Genomic DNA, 15903 nt, shown 5'->3' on the forward strand with positions numbered 1-15903 from the left:
AGAAGAAGAAGAAGAGATCGATGAAATAACTCAACCCATTCCACTGCGAAAATCAACAAGACAGAACAAAAGCCACAGTATCTGGAGGATTATGTTCTTCAAGCTGCAGAAGAATGTGAGATTATGCTACTTTCTGTTAATGATGAACCAAGGAATTTTCAGGAAGCAAAGGTCTCGACTAAATGGACACAAGCATGTAGAGAAGAAATTATTTCAATCAACAGAAACAAGACTTGGTTTCTAGTTGATAAGCCAGGTGGGGTAAAAGTGATTGGCCTCAAGTGGATCTTCAAGGTTAGAAGAAATGCTGATGGTACTGTCAACAAATATAAGGCAAGACTTGTAGCTAAGGATACGTTCAAGAATCAGGCATAGACTTTGATGAAGTTTTCGCACCAGTTGCTAGACTAGAGACAATTCGTCTCTTAATAGCATAAACAACATCAAACTCATGGGAAATTCACCACTTAGACGTTAAGACACCATTCTTACATTGTGAATTGCGAAAAGATGTGTATGTTGAACAACCAGAAGGTTTTGAAGTAAAAGGACAAGAGCATAAGGTTTATAAGTTATCAAAACTCTATATGGTCTAAGACAAGCCTAGAGCCTGGAATACAAAGTTAGATCAAATCTTAAGAGAAATCAGATTTGTTAAGTGCTCTAAAGAAACATCAGTATACAGAAGAGAAGAAAAGGGAACGCTTCTTGTGATTGCAGTCTATGTAGATGATCTATTTTTGACTGGCAACTCCCTTAAGGTGATCAATGAGTTCAAGAGAGAAATGTCATCAAAGTTTGAGATGTCAGACCTCAGAAAACTCACTTATTACCTTGTCATAGAAGTCCATCAAGGAGTAGATGGGATTCAGATTAAACAAGAAGCTTATGCAAGGAAAATTCTGAAAGAAGAAGGACTTGAAACTTGTAATCCAACTAAGATACCAATGGAGTTTGGACTTAAAGTTTCAAAGGCACAAGAAGAAGCAGAGATTGATCCAACGAGTTATAGAAGAAATGTTGGATGCCTAAGATACTTATTACACACAACCAGATTTGGCTTTCTCTGTGGGAGTAGCAAGCCGTTATATGCAGAGTCCACGCAAGTCTCATGGTGATGTAATAAAAACAGATATTGAGATATCTAAGAGGAACAATCAGCTGTGGATTGAAGTATGGTCGAGGAGGATCAAAAGGAATTGTTGGGTATAGTGACAGCAGTCATAATATTAACCAAGATGATGGAAAAAGTACAACTGCTCATTAGTTTATCTAGGAGAAGCACCTATTACATGGTGTTCACAGAAGCAAAAACTGTAGCCCTCTCATCCTGTGAAGATGAGTTCATGGCCGCAACAGAAGCAGCTAAACAATCAATATGGCTTCAAGAACTGTTGGGTGAAATCAAAGGAAGAGAACCTGAAAAAGTTCTCATCAAGATTGATAATAAGTCTGCAATTGCACTCACTAAAAATCCAGTGTTTCATGGGAAGACGAAACACATTCACAAAAGGTATCATTTCATACGAGAATGCATCGAGAAGGAGGTCATTAACGTAGAACACATACCTGGAACTGAGCAGAAAGAAGATATATTGACAAAGGCATTAGCTCGGATCAAGTTTGAAATGATTGATTGGAGTACAAGATATGTCACGGGTAAGGTTGAAGCTTAACGGGGAAATGTTGGTTAAACTTCAACATAGAAGTCACTAACAAGCTGGTTAGGACAAGATTAGGAAATTGATGTAATCCTAAGGGAATTAGAAGTCATCTAGTTCTAAGAAAAGGAAAGACATTTAATAAGGTAATAGGACTAGGAAAAGGAATTCATAGTTCTATATATATATGATCACCAAAGTTGTGGTTGATCATATGAGCAAGATTAGAGGTTGTGTTTAGTTTTGAGAGATTTTAAACATCAATAAAGAGAGTTATCTTTACATAAGCTAAGTTTCATCTTGCAGTTGCCATTACATCTTTTCCTTGGTAACATTCCATTCGAAGGTAAACATTCTATTCTTTCCAATATCATTATTCTCATCGTCCTTTATGAGTTTACCCTTATCTTCTAAGTGCCACTTTCCTTCTCCGGCAGTTCTTCTCACATTCTTACCACTTGAAGTGATCTTGGTTGTGGGGGTGAAAAAATATCCATGATTTCTGAATCTCTTGAAAAAGGACCAGGGGATTCTCATACTGGTATATGTGTTTTGTCAAATATGTACCACACAGATTTCATATCTAATTGATTTTTCACCTTTGGGATCAAATAGTTTTCTATCAGTTGTTTGTCCGTCGGCTGAAATTTATAACCTGGAGGTAAGTGGGCTTTATCAAACACCATCTTGATCTCCTGTAAACCGTAGAACATATCATATAATTAACTCAAGAACACAGAAAACAAAATAATTTATAACACAACCTATACTATAATAATTAAGAACATCAAAAGAAAGAATATGTTTCTTTGTTGACAAAAACGAGTAAAAACCCTGGCTATCTATATATATATATATGCCTGGTTCATGAAAAAAGATTTGGATATTAATTTGCGAGATGCTTACGAACTATATTGAAATTACTAGCTAGAGAAGAACTTGCACACATAAATCTTTATTAATAGAAATCGATCGAAAGAAAATTAATAACCTAAGAAAATAAGACAGACCCTAGAGAAGATAACCACTACGTATTGTTTCTGAAATATCAGTAGAAAGAATAAAACCAACATACCTTGAATGTTTTCGGTGATGATCAGGCAACTTGATAACTTCTTAAACCTGCAGCTGTTGTCTCTAGCTTGCGAGCACTTATTTTTTCTCTCTAAGTTTCTCTGTATCACCGATTGAGCTAGCTTAATATATTTATAGTGATTTCTAATCAGTTTTCTATTAGGCTTGTATATGTTTCCCGTTAGCTTTATCCTTCAGTATATAATTAAACAACTTGAGCCTTAAGAAAGGCAAATCTGTTCAAATTAATCTATTAGGTTTCCTAGTCTCCAACATGCATGCATAGTTAAGGAATTAATCTAGAATCCCCAGAATTAATCCACCACCTACATACGGCGGTTCAAACGGTTGATCTCTAGCCTTCAGTCTCATCTTTTCAAATTTCCACCCTTCGGTCTAAGCTTCCTAATTATATGATGACAGATTCTACCAGTGGTAGATGAAAATAAACAAGATTCTCAAAATTACATGAAGATGTTATCCCAAGTAGAAAGCACTGAATTTGAAAAGTTGAAGAGGACACCGTGACCTGCTGGTGCTGCCCAGGCTAAGACAAATGACTTAGCTTCCTGAATCAGGTCGTCATCAGTTTTGTAAAGGTAGCGAGCTTAAAATACTTTGTAGTTCCTTTCTCTCCAAATAGTATTCAGAATTACTGCAGGGGTTAAGCCCCATATATAGTTACCAGAACTGGATAAGTGTTTATGGTGGCGCATATCATCTAGACCTCAAGAAGTTATCCCAAAACAGTGCTGAAATTACTGATTTTCATTTCCACATTTTAAATTGAGCAACATGTACAGGAGCTTCAGTCAAGAAGTTATCCCAAAAGAGTGCTGAAGTTACTGATTTTCATTTCCACATTTTAAATTGAACATTATTTCGTCTCACCGAAGGAAGCAATACGGAACACTAACGTTAACCAGCACATGAGATGAGATCAAAAAGCAGCTAATTGGTTGTGCTAACTGGGTTTGGAGTAAGAGATATGCATCAATACCTCTCTAATCAAATTCAATTTTAATCTTAATCCAGTTTGTCATAGAGGTGTCAAAGTTCATACCACAATATCCAATTACATTCCTAAAGAGTGAGAGATTACCAGTCCGCCAGAAACTACTTTGTATGGGGAGAGGACGAAACAAAGGGTTTTTCTTTCTTCTACTATCCTTTTTGTGATAGAGTTTGTAACCTCGAGGACGGAAGAAGGAAGGAAGACTTATAGTTTTTGTCTTGTTTCAATTTTTGCATGCAAGTTTAGTCCCACATTCTTTGGTATAATTACCAATTTGGCTTAGGTACATATACCGCAACATTAGAGCTTCAGTCACGAGCAACATGTACAGGAGCTCTGGTGTTGCATCGTAATGCCGCTGCGGCGGTTGTTTGGTTTGGGTTCGGTTGGGATTGGTGCTGCCATTCGGTTGTTCCCATGCCCTGCGATTGCCCAAAAAAAAAATTGACTTGCGATTTGTTTTTGCCAACAATCGAATACCATTAGAATCCAGTTCCACAAGTGAATATAACCTATCAAATTAAGGAGCCAGACGTCGAGCATTTTATATGTAAGATCAATACATTTCTAACGATGGCATGTGACAAACTAATGGATTAGAGAGTACATTTCTAACTGTGCTTGTCTAGGTGCTGCTAGTTTCAGTTTAGAGATAACGACTAATTTCTTGGCCTAGATTGCTGTTATTATGATGTTATCACTTATGGCTTGGAATGGGAAGCGTAGCACTTGCACCATCTCTGTAAAAAGATCCATCCATGCCTAAACAAGCCTAAACAAGTTATTGCATCATACACGCAATGTAAAAAATTTCAAACAAGTATCGGTGCGGGCTTAGCTTTCCATCGTCACTTATCCATCTCTCTCAGCCTTAAATGCTATACAATCTTCTCCTCGAGCAATCCTTTTCTTTCTCAACGGTGAGACTCGATTAGGACTAAATTGTTGTTGCACAATCCGGATTATGGAGCATCAGTTCCAGCCTATATGCTTGGTTTTCTGTCAAGAACACAACTAATATAATTAGGGATTTGAATCATCTCCCCAATAGTATTAATGACACAATTAGTGTCCACTGAAACTGCAGTAGTATTACAAAAATGTTGCCAAATGGTGTTCATCACTAGTATATACTGTCAGTAATATTTACAGGATACTAGTTTTCTGCAGGGTTTTCTTCTGTACAACTCACAATTGGTTAACTAGTTTACTTTGAGATTAACTCAGTTCCTCTTTCACACACTTCAAACCAAAGAAATATTGACATAGAAACTGAAGAATTCTCTAAACCAATGTTCAGATAAAACACTTCGAGCCATACACTATTTTTCATGGTACTAGGATTTACGTCAATGTTCTGGTCCAGGCAATGAATATTCATTATACTTCAGCAAGAACACAGAAGGATACTTACAAATGATCCCTATTACTATAATAACAGCACTGACATACTGAAAGCACCTGTTAAATGTTTTTCAGAACTTAGCAATGCCATAGTTTCTAGAGAGACGCGGAGGGCTTCAACAGTCATCGTCTCAAGAACTCCACCATACATCAGAAAGAGTTTTATTGCATGTAGCTATATGCATCGGCAATTTGGCACCCCATTGAAATAGTTGAGTTTGACTGTCCTGGGGTGTAATAGCCAACACTTAGGATCATGTGATGACCAGAAAACACCATCTTCTTCAGGCAGTGGGTGCTCTACAGTAATCAAATCAAAAATTCAGCAAAGAACGAGAAAAATAAAAGAAATAACTAGTGATGCCACATGGGGTATGCAAATGAAAAAAAAATCTCAGTTACTCGCAATGGTGAAGCCGAGTGATTCTAGATATAAAAAAAAACTGACGTTTAACACCAAATCAACAGCTTTAATAAGCAAACACCAAATTTCAGTGAGAGAACTGAATACCAATGCTAAAAAGAAGGCTTTTTAGTATCATAAGATGTAAAGACTGAGTTACTTGCCTGAGAAAAGACAATCGAACCTAGATTAGGCGAAAGAGAAATCTGAAAAATATAATCTCCGTCGAAACAGAGTCTGAACCAAATCTCATGAAATGAAATTCCAGGGTAATTTCCAAATGGATCAAATTGTTAGACGCATGCAAATTTCTTAAGAGGAAACCCAACTGACTTAGAACCTAATAATTAAGAAAACCAGAGTATATCAGTGCATACGAGACAGAAAAAACATAGCACAACAAAGCTAATACTTTGGAAATGCCATCTTAATTGTATTTACAACAGCAAATTCAGCAAGAACATTTGAAGTATTTAGGCATACCAGAAAGAAGTCACCTGACAGTTTAAGAAGCTTTACATTAGAAAGCTTTATAAACAGCTTGAATAGGACAAATGTTCTGAGAGAGAGAGAGAGAGAGAGAGAGAGAGAGATGGTAAGCACATGAGGTTCTTACTCTAAACAGCTGGAGATTGTAAGGTGATTGTATAAGCTTTTCCTCTATCTTGTAGTGTTGCTTTTGATATTTGATATTGACTTTACATTGATAAGTTTTGGATATTCAGATATCAAAAATCTATTCATTTTTAAATATAAGGAATTCCTATGGCAATTGCCAGACTCAAAAATTTAATCAGCCAGGTGCATGGGCAAACTGCAATTTCCACTATGGTAAAAGTTTGAGCGGTTCATCATTACACGCGCAGATGAAGTAAACCCGCTAGCGGATTTCCTACCTCACGGACGACTATAAGCCCGCCGGCGGGTAAAGATCAACCTGCAACGGCTACTTTTGCAAAAGTAAAAATTGTCATATTTTTACCACTATAAATTACCAACATCTTCAAATATTCCCCTCAAACCAAAATTCGCTTCTCTTGAATTTTCTCTACTAATCTATTTGAAATGTCTGAAAAGGCTATAACACACTTTTTTGCGATGTAAAACTTGAAGTTGATGTTTCTAAGATATGTGGAAATTTTAAAAAGGTTGAAAATAGTAAAAGGGAAGTGCAAGTTTTAGAAGTTAATCCAAGAAAATGTTCCGCTATAAGGCAAAGAAAAGCTCTGGTTTTGAAAGTTAACAACAAAAAATTTAAAAACAAAGGGGAAACAGTTCGTGAGCGCGTTGAATGGAAGATACGTCAAATGAAGATAAACAGGAGGCCAAAGATTGTACTTGATTTTTATTGAAGTTGTTAGTCAGTCAAATTTTATATCTTGTAAAAAGAAGTGGCAATAATATTAATTTAATGAAAATATTTAGACCTTAAATAAACTTTGCTTTCGTTTAATATTAAGCGATGCTTGTTACATTTAGACTTACATATATAGTGATTGATTCCATAATGCCAACAATAACATCAAACTACATCAAACCCAGCGACACGAACCTTATAAAGTTCATAGAATTCAAAATGCTTAAACTCTCTTCCGTTTTCTTCAATAAACTTTGCTTGAGCCGTAGTTTTCTGAAAAACGATAAACAACAAATTACGTCATAAATGATTTTGATTAAACTTCTTCATTGGACAATTCAGAATTACTACGGTGCACCATCCATAAAACTTCTGTATAATATTTGACATCATTATTGATGAATGAAAATATTAGTTCGAGGATCTTGTTGTTTCTTATATATTCATTTTGCAACGCTATAAACCTTTGCAACATTCTTTCCCAGCAATCTCCATTGGTTATATTTCTCATCATAATATGTATCCAACATCGAATAAGAGTAACATCTTCTTTCATAGTAAAGATAGGGAGAGCTCTTATGATGTAGTGAAGATGTGATTAAAGTGGACCTTTTTTAAGAATGCCGAAACAAGCTTCGTAAAGAAAAGGTTTGTCGTGAATTTCCTCCCATTTATCAAGAGATGTTTGGATCACTTCAGCTTTAGTTACACCGATAAATTTTTCTCGATCAATTTCCCTTATACTCGATCAAAGAATGACGTGACAACACAATTATGAAAACGAAGGCACAAACCACGAGTAATTGTGAAAATGTTCTGCCAAAAAGACACGTCTGACATGTCTTGATCGCGCATAACATTTCTACCTTAAGGAAAATGTAGGCTTTGCATATAGATAAATCCTCTTCTTGAGTAAATTTAGGACCACCAATTCTAGTAGAAATTTTTTTTTGTAGATTGAGAGATTAAGAGTTTTAGAAAGAATGAAGAAGATGTGAATATGAAGATGGTTAGAGTTGAATTTACAGGGAACAAATTAAAGTCGTTGGAAATGTAGTCATTGGCGGCCAAAGTGAAACGCAGAGCTTTATCTAGATCGCCACGTGTATTATCAACGACTACCAAAAAAAATGGTTTTTTTTTCCTTATAAATACAACACTAATTAATTATTTTAAGTGTATGAACGAAGTGATTCACCATAGTTTTATTTTGTTAAATGTTTTAGTTTGGTGTTATGTTGTGTTAAATGTTTTATTTTGTTATGTTTATCTAACCAATACAAATTTCTTTGTTTTTGCACCCTTAAATATTATACTAATTTAAACCTTTCTTATAATAAAAATATAACATTGGATTGAATCAACTACATCAGATTAAAGCAAATACATTAGATTAAAGTAACTACTACTGCATCGTCAATTAACATCCTCATTTAATAGCCGCCTTCTGGAATTCCTAAGATGCCTAAGGGGTTGAATTTGTTGAGCTGTCTAAGAATGTTGAAACAAGCTTGGAAGGCGAAAGGTTTGGCGTGAGATACTTTCCACTCCGTAAGTGTTCTTGGTTTTATTTCATCTACTGCTTCACCGTTCAGTTTATTTTGGTGATGGTGCACTAGTAGAGATGGAATCCCGATACATCCCGACTAATTACACTAAAACGATACAACAATCCAGCAGCCTCACGGTTAAACTGGTTCCCTGTTTTTGTGACGAATTTTCTAAAAAAAAATTCCCAAAACTTTTTCTTCGACGCGGCTTCATCTCCGATGATATTATCATTTGTTTCAATAACATAGACTCCACAAATACTTAAATCCTCTTCTGGAGTGAATCTAGAACCACGAACTCTGGGAGACATCGTTGAATATGATTCTTGAGTGAGTGAGGTATAGAGATGTAGACTTTGTGATTTTGGAGTTGAAATGAGGAGTATTTATAAGGTTGTATATTTCTAACTGTTCGAATGTAGCCGTTGGCGTTCGATTACAAGTCGTAGGAGGGTTGACAAAAGACGCAAGCGGGTGTTCACAAACCACCCGGATTCATTTCATCCGCCAGCGGGTTTTCTTTGCCAGCGCGGTTCAAGATGAAACTAGCGTCTCATGTTAGGCCGTAGTGAACAATTGGCAATCTGTTTTTCACGTTTGTTGAGTCCATAGTGGGAGCAAAATAGATAAACCTCATTTCATGTGTTCATTCCATAGGAATTGCCCTAATGGATTCAAAATTATCCCAATAAATAAGATGGAGAAATTGTGGGATACCTCCACAAATTGGGGATACTTTTTGTTGCAGTGGGTATTGTATTCCGATATCGACTGCAACCATCAGCATTGAAAAATTATGACGATTGTTGTAATACCCCGATATTCGGTAGTGGTTTATCGAATGGAATGTAATTAATGGTTTGTCCTTTCCTAACATCGAGGCCTGATGGGCTCACTTGACTGAGTTGTGGAAAACACTTCTCAGGATGGATGACCTCTCGGGAAGCTGCTGCTAGATATCCATAGTAGTGCCGCTAAAAATCCCACACTGCTGGATAACCGCAGTGGGTAGGTGGAAACAATATCGGTGTTAGTTGGGATACAACTAGGCACGGGTTGCTTGTTCTCGAGTGAAAGAGTATGCTAGGCCATTGAGCTAGATACTGGTCTCACAAGAGACAAGGAACGTTTACATTATACCGAGGCCTTTTCAGCACAATTGGCTCCAGAGTTGGCAGAAAACTCTGCAGTTATGCGTTCTCGGGCGGGAGTAATTCACGGATGGGTGACCTCCCGTGAATTTTCTACTGGATTACCGTAGCGATGCCCGTTAGAAACCCCACACTGCCGAATAACCGTAGTGGCTAAGTGGAGACAATATCGATGTACGGACGGATCATTACAATTGTAACATAAAATAGCCTCCAATTTGTGGAGGTATCCCCAAATGTGGGTTCATAAATAGTTCTAGGAAAATTGTAAAATGTCCATTCGTTTGTATAATATAAAATTTTATTAATAAAATAAATCATTCTAAACATACCGCCCTTTGGGAAATTTACCAACGGGTCACTCACAAAAAATGGGGTTCCCTCCACGAATTTGCAGGGGACTGGTTAATGGGGCCACTTTTGGTGACTGAGTGGTCTTTAAATCGTTCATTGGAACATTACTCTTAGAATTTTCTATAACATTATTACCATGTAGGGAAACAAATGGCAAGTCTTCCAGTGTACTGAGCATTGAGAAGCAAATGGTGAGAACCATGAGGTGCAAGCAGAAAAAGGAAAAACATATGTTGGTGGTTTGGGAGAAGATGAATAAACCTAAAAAGATGCATGGGTGGATAAGGAGAAAGGAATTTGAGAGCTCCAAATAAAGTCTTATTGGCCAAATGAAACTGGAAATACATGGAGGAAAAAAACCTTTTTATGGAGAAAGGCGATATAGTTCAATACCAAAATATAGGAAGGAGATATATGTCTTTTGGAATGTAAAATTCCTCAAGGAAGAGATATCTTGAAGGGCATGTTAAAAGGAAACAGCCTGATGCACAACAATATTTCTTTCACCATCGAAAATGGGAGGGCACTGAAATCATTGGTCTCTTGGGCTATTCAAGCTTCATTATACAAATAACTCAATATAACATTGTTGATGGTGATTTTTAGCTTAGGATTGAAATTATAAAACCTTGCATCTGATGTGACGTCACTCTGTAAGGAAACAGAGCCATGAGTGTTAACCTCTCCACTGGCATATTTAATGATCAATTTAATGTATTTACATGAAATTTATACAGACTAGCGCATGTACCAACCATCCCAGATGTTCTGTAAATTTCGGCACGTTGCCTATATTCGCTTAATATAAGATTCTTCGAATGATTTTTATGTTATGTTCCCGGCTGAACACTTAATGTTGATATGGCATGACAATTTGTGTTCACTCGCAGCAGAGTAGCACGAATTTCCAAATATCAAGGATAAGGTCTTTGCATAAGGTATTCAATCAGAAAGCATGCTGCTCTCTGGCAATGAACTTAAAAAACTCTGTGTCAACACATAGAATTCAATCAATTACTTTTGCGCCTTGCGCAGTATACCAGACCTTGCTTGTCGAAAGTAAGCCTAGGAAAACTAGGAAATTAATCCGCCATGGATTAGTAGGTGCAAAACCTTGCCCAGAATCAGAAAACAGGGAGCCGCATCATCAAAGGGAGGCGTGGCCATGCCTTAGGCCAGCTGGCGCCACTTGTCATTGGCAGCGCCCCATCCTAAACCGCCCCTATTTTCCCCGACCAATCAGGTCGCTTTAAAGTCGCCACACGCACATAAGTTGTGGCTAGGCCCATACTTGCCGTCCCCATTTCCCATCGACCAATCAGGTCACTCTAAAACCGCCACACTCACACCAGAAGTGTAGCCACGCCCATGCTTGGTAGGCCCCTCTCCTTTCTACCGACCAATCAGGTCACTTTAAAATGTTCCACAAGCACTAGAGATGTGGTCGCGCCTTATGCTTGGCCGGCCCCTTTTCTTGACCAATCAACTCGCTCTAAAATCGCCACCATACATTAGAAGCCAAACGCGCCCTGTCGCGCCACCATACAAACTGGCAAGCCAAACGCGCCCTGCTACAACAACATATTAATCGGCATGCCAACATGCCACTCTGCCGCAGTAACATGCCACGAGCCACTTTAGCCTTGGCCATGCCGCGAAGCCCTAACTTTGGCCACGGCGCCAAATCCTATCCTTAGCCACGCCGCCAAGCCCTAAATTTGGCTATGACGCCAAATCCTAGCCTTGGTCACGCCGCCAAGCCCTAATTTTGGCCACGACGCCAAATCCTAAACCTGGCCACGCCGCCAAGCCCTAACTTTGGCCACGACGCCAAATCCTAGCCTTGGCCACGCCTCCAAGCCCTAATTTTGGCCACGGCGCCAAATCCTAGCCTTGGCCACGCCGCCAAGCCCTAGCCTTGGCCATGGTGCCAAATCCTAGCCTTGGCCACGCCGCCAAGCCCTAACCTTGGCCACGCGCCAAATCCTAGCCTTGGCCACGCCGCCAAGCCCTAACTTTGGCCACGCCGCCAAGCCCTAATTCTGGCCACGGCGCCAAATCCTAGCCTTGGCCGCTGCCAAGCCCTAACTTTGGCCACGCCGCCAAGCCCTAATTTTGGCCACGGCGCCAAACCCTAGCCTTGGCCACGCCGCCAAATCCTATCCTTGGCCACGCCGCCAAGCCCCAAATCCTAGCCTTGGCCACGCCTCCAAGCCCTAATTTTGGCCACGGCGCCAAGTCCTAGCCTTGGCCACGCCGCCAAGCCCTAACTTTGGCCACGGCGCCAAATCCTAGCCTTGGCCACGCCACCAAGCCCTAACTTTGGCCACGGAGCCAAATCCTAGCTTTGGCCATGCCACAACGTCACAGGCGCTATGCCATTATGCCATTAACAGGTGCCAACAGAATGTGGCCATAATCAACGGCGACCCTCTCTCTTGAATTACAATCTCCGCCATCCAAGTTCGCCACCAAACTGATAGACTTGTGGAAAGTTTCAGGCGACCAGCTGCCTAAATCTAGTGTCCAGGGCTACGCCAGACGCCACTTGCACCATCGTGCCACTGGCATGCACGATTCATACCAGCCATGCCACATTTCCACTGGCGTACACCAAAACGCCATCGCGCCATTATTAGGCGCCAACACAATGTAGCCATAATCAACGGCTACCGTCCTTCATGAGATGCGATCTCAGGCATCGAAGTTCGCCACCGAACTGACAAACTTGTGGCAAGTTTTAGGCGACTAGCCAAAACGAGCCTAATAGCATTACATGCTATTTTCCTGCGATAAATCCCTTGACTTTGACTTTCCATATGTAGCAAAGTGCTACATGTTTCCCACGAAAACACTCGGGACATCAAGCGTGTCACAAACTAGGGGATGCTCATCAGGGTATTGGTCTGGCGGTTTACAGCGTGCGGCGTGCAATGCGCCCGTTACAAGAAAGTGTCATGAAGCAGGACAATTAGTGGTGGTAAAAATTAATGGTGTAAATGAATTCACTTCCTTCATCATGGAAGCATAATGAACGACGGTTACACGTTACTCTATTCTTCTACCACTCAATCGTTTCCACTTCCTACGAGACCAGGGTACGTTTCAATATGACTTGTATAAATAGGCTTCACCTATTTTCACCAAAAAATAAGTTTTTGGTCGGCAACAATACAGTATCTAGAAATCACCTGGTAGTTTTCCATTCTGCTAGCCAATTATACTCTCAGATACAAGTTATAAACAACCACACCTTCAGAATCAACTATTCTGGTCTCAACACTCTCTTCGCTTCCCTCCCTAAGACCAACCCTTCTCCTTCACCTTGTGACTGAAGCAAGCATGGAAAGTCCATTTCTTGGTTTAGGCCAGGAGTGTACAGATTGATCTCTCGAATCAAAAGTACTCCCGTGCAGTGCATTGTTTAGGTTTTAGATTCGTTTCTCATCCACACACCTAAAATTACCAAAATCAGCAGAAACGGTTTTCACCCACAAACAAATATTCAAAGAAGTTACATATAAGAAAGAAAAACTGGTTGAATTTGAAAAAGAGGGGGTCTAACAACCACACCCAATATTTCTCTTAGCAATCTGTATGGATTTAACTCCAATATACTTTCAAGAGAATCAACTAGACAGTCAGACTCAATCTTCAGAAAAGTATATCCAAGAGTTATATCTCTATTTCTCAATTCAATCTGCAATCAAACAAATAGGAATTTGCAATCCCGACTGAATATAAGAAATAACTTAGATGGTATAAAATACCAATATATCCATGTGTTAATCAATTTAATCAACAATCAAAGGTTGGATTCACAGTTGATTGAACTTACGCACAACCTGTGATATTTCAGTTATATAGAAAATATAATGCGGAAAATAAATAACACAGACACCAGAAATTTTGTTAACGAGGAAACCGCAAATGCAGAAAAACCCCGAGACTTAGCCCAGATTTGAACACCACACTGTATTAAGCCGCTACAGACACTAGCCTACTCCAAGTTAACTTCGGACTGGAATGTAGTTGATCTCTAACCAATCTCGCATTGATCAAGGTACAATCGCGTTACTAATGCCTCTAGAACCACGCCGGATTCTGCACACTTGATTCCCTTAGCTGATCTCACCCACAACTAAGAGTTGCTACGACCCAAAGTCGAAGACTTGAGAAACCAATTTGTCTCACATAGAAAAGTATATTGAATAGATAAATCTGTCTCCCACATATATACCTATGAGTTTTGTTCCGTCTTCTGATAAATCACAGTTATTAGGAACCAATTGATATACCGGACTTATATTCCCGAAGAACGGCCTAGAAATATCAATCACCTCACAATAATTTTAATCGTATGGTAGTGAAACAAGAATTGTGGAATCACAAACGATGAGACAAAGATGTTTGTGACTACTTTTTATCTTGCTTATCGGAGATTAAATCTAGAGCAAATCTTAGAGAAGATAGTACTCAATCACGATAGAAAATAGCAAGATCAGAACAAGCAACTACAGAGAAACTAGTTGGGTCTGGCTTCACAATCCCAATGAAGTCTTCAAGTCGTTAACCTACTGGATTTTAGAAAAAAAACTAAGGTTAAAGGAGAATCGACTCTAGTCGCAACCAATATCACACAGGAGGTATGGGGATTAGGTTTCCCAGTTGCTAGAGTTCTCCTTTGTATAGTCTTCAAATCAGGGTTTGAAATCAATGTTACCTTGGTTCGCCACCGAACTGACAAACCTGTGGCAAGTTTTAGGCGACCAGCCAAAACGAGCCTAATAGCATTACATGCTATTTTCCTGCGGAAAGTCCCTTGGATTTGACTCGCCACACGTAGCGAAGTGTTACATGTTTTCCACGAAAACACTCGAGACATCAAACATGTCACAAACTGGGGGATGCTCATCAGGGTATTGGTTTGGCGGTTTACAGCGTGCGGCGTGCAATGCTCCCGTTACAAGAAATTGTCATGAAGTGGGACAATTAGTGTTGGTGAAAAGTGACGGTGTAAACGAATTCATTTCCTTCATCATGGAAGCATAATGTCTGACGGTTACAGGAATTCACTTCCTTCATCATGAAAGAATAACGTCTGACGGTTACACGTTACTCTTTTCTTCCACCACTCAATCTTTTCCACTTCCTACGATACCAGGGTACGTTTCAATATGACTTGTATAAATAGGATTCTCCTATTTTTCACCAAACAACAAGTTTTGGTCGGCAACAACACAGTATCTAGAAATCACCTGGTAGCTTTCCATTCTGCTAGCCAGTTTTACTTTCAGATACAAGTCATAAACAACCACGCCTTCAGAATCAACTATTCTGGTCTCAACAGTCTCTTCGCTTCCCTCCCGAAGACCAACCCTTCTCCATCACTTTGTGACCGAAGAAAGCCTGGAACGGCCATTTCTTGGTTTAGGTCAGGATTGTACAGATTGATCTCTCGAATCAAAAGTACTCACGTACAGTGCATTGTTTAGGGTTTAGATTTGTTTCTCATCCACACACCCGAAATTACCAAAATCAGTAGAAACAGTTTTCACCCACAAACAATGCCATAAAAAGAAATTGACTCCGGTTTCATCGGATCAATCAATTCTTCTTAATATAAAGGAGAATGATTTTTCTGACATGGCGGCACCATATCAACCCCTACATTTTGTCCATTTAGTGTATGCCACGTGGAAAACAATAAACGATGTGTCACCATTCAGAAAAGATAAAATTTCACATTTTGGTCCTTAACAAAGAGATACGATTTCTCGCGTATCCTTTAAGTGAACACAATGAATCGTCACTTCAGTTAGAAATTGATGTTTTTTCAAAGTTGTTGTAGATAGTGATAAAAGGGTTGTTTTAAGACTTGTGAAGGCAATGAATTTTAGACTTAATAAAAATTTAAAAACAAAGAAAACTTAT

This window comes from Papaver somniferum, chromosome 1, assembly GCF_003573695.1.
Source record: "Papaver somniferum cultivar HN1 chromosome 1, ASM357369v1, whole genome shotgun sequence".
NCBI classification, from domain to species: domain Eukaryota; kingdom Viridiplantae; phylum Streptophyta; class Magnoliopsida; order Ranunculales; family Papaveraceae; genus Papaver; species Papaver somniferum.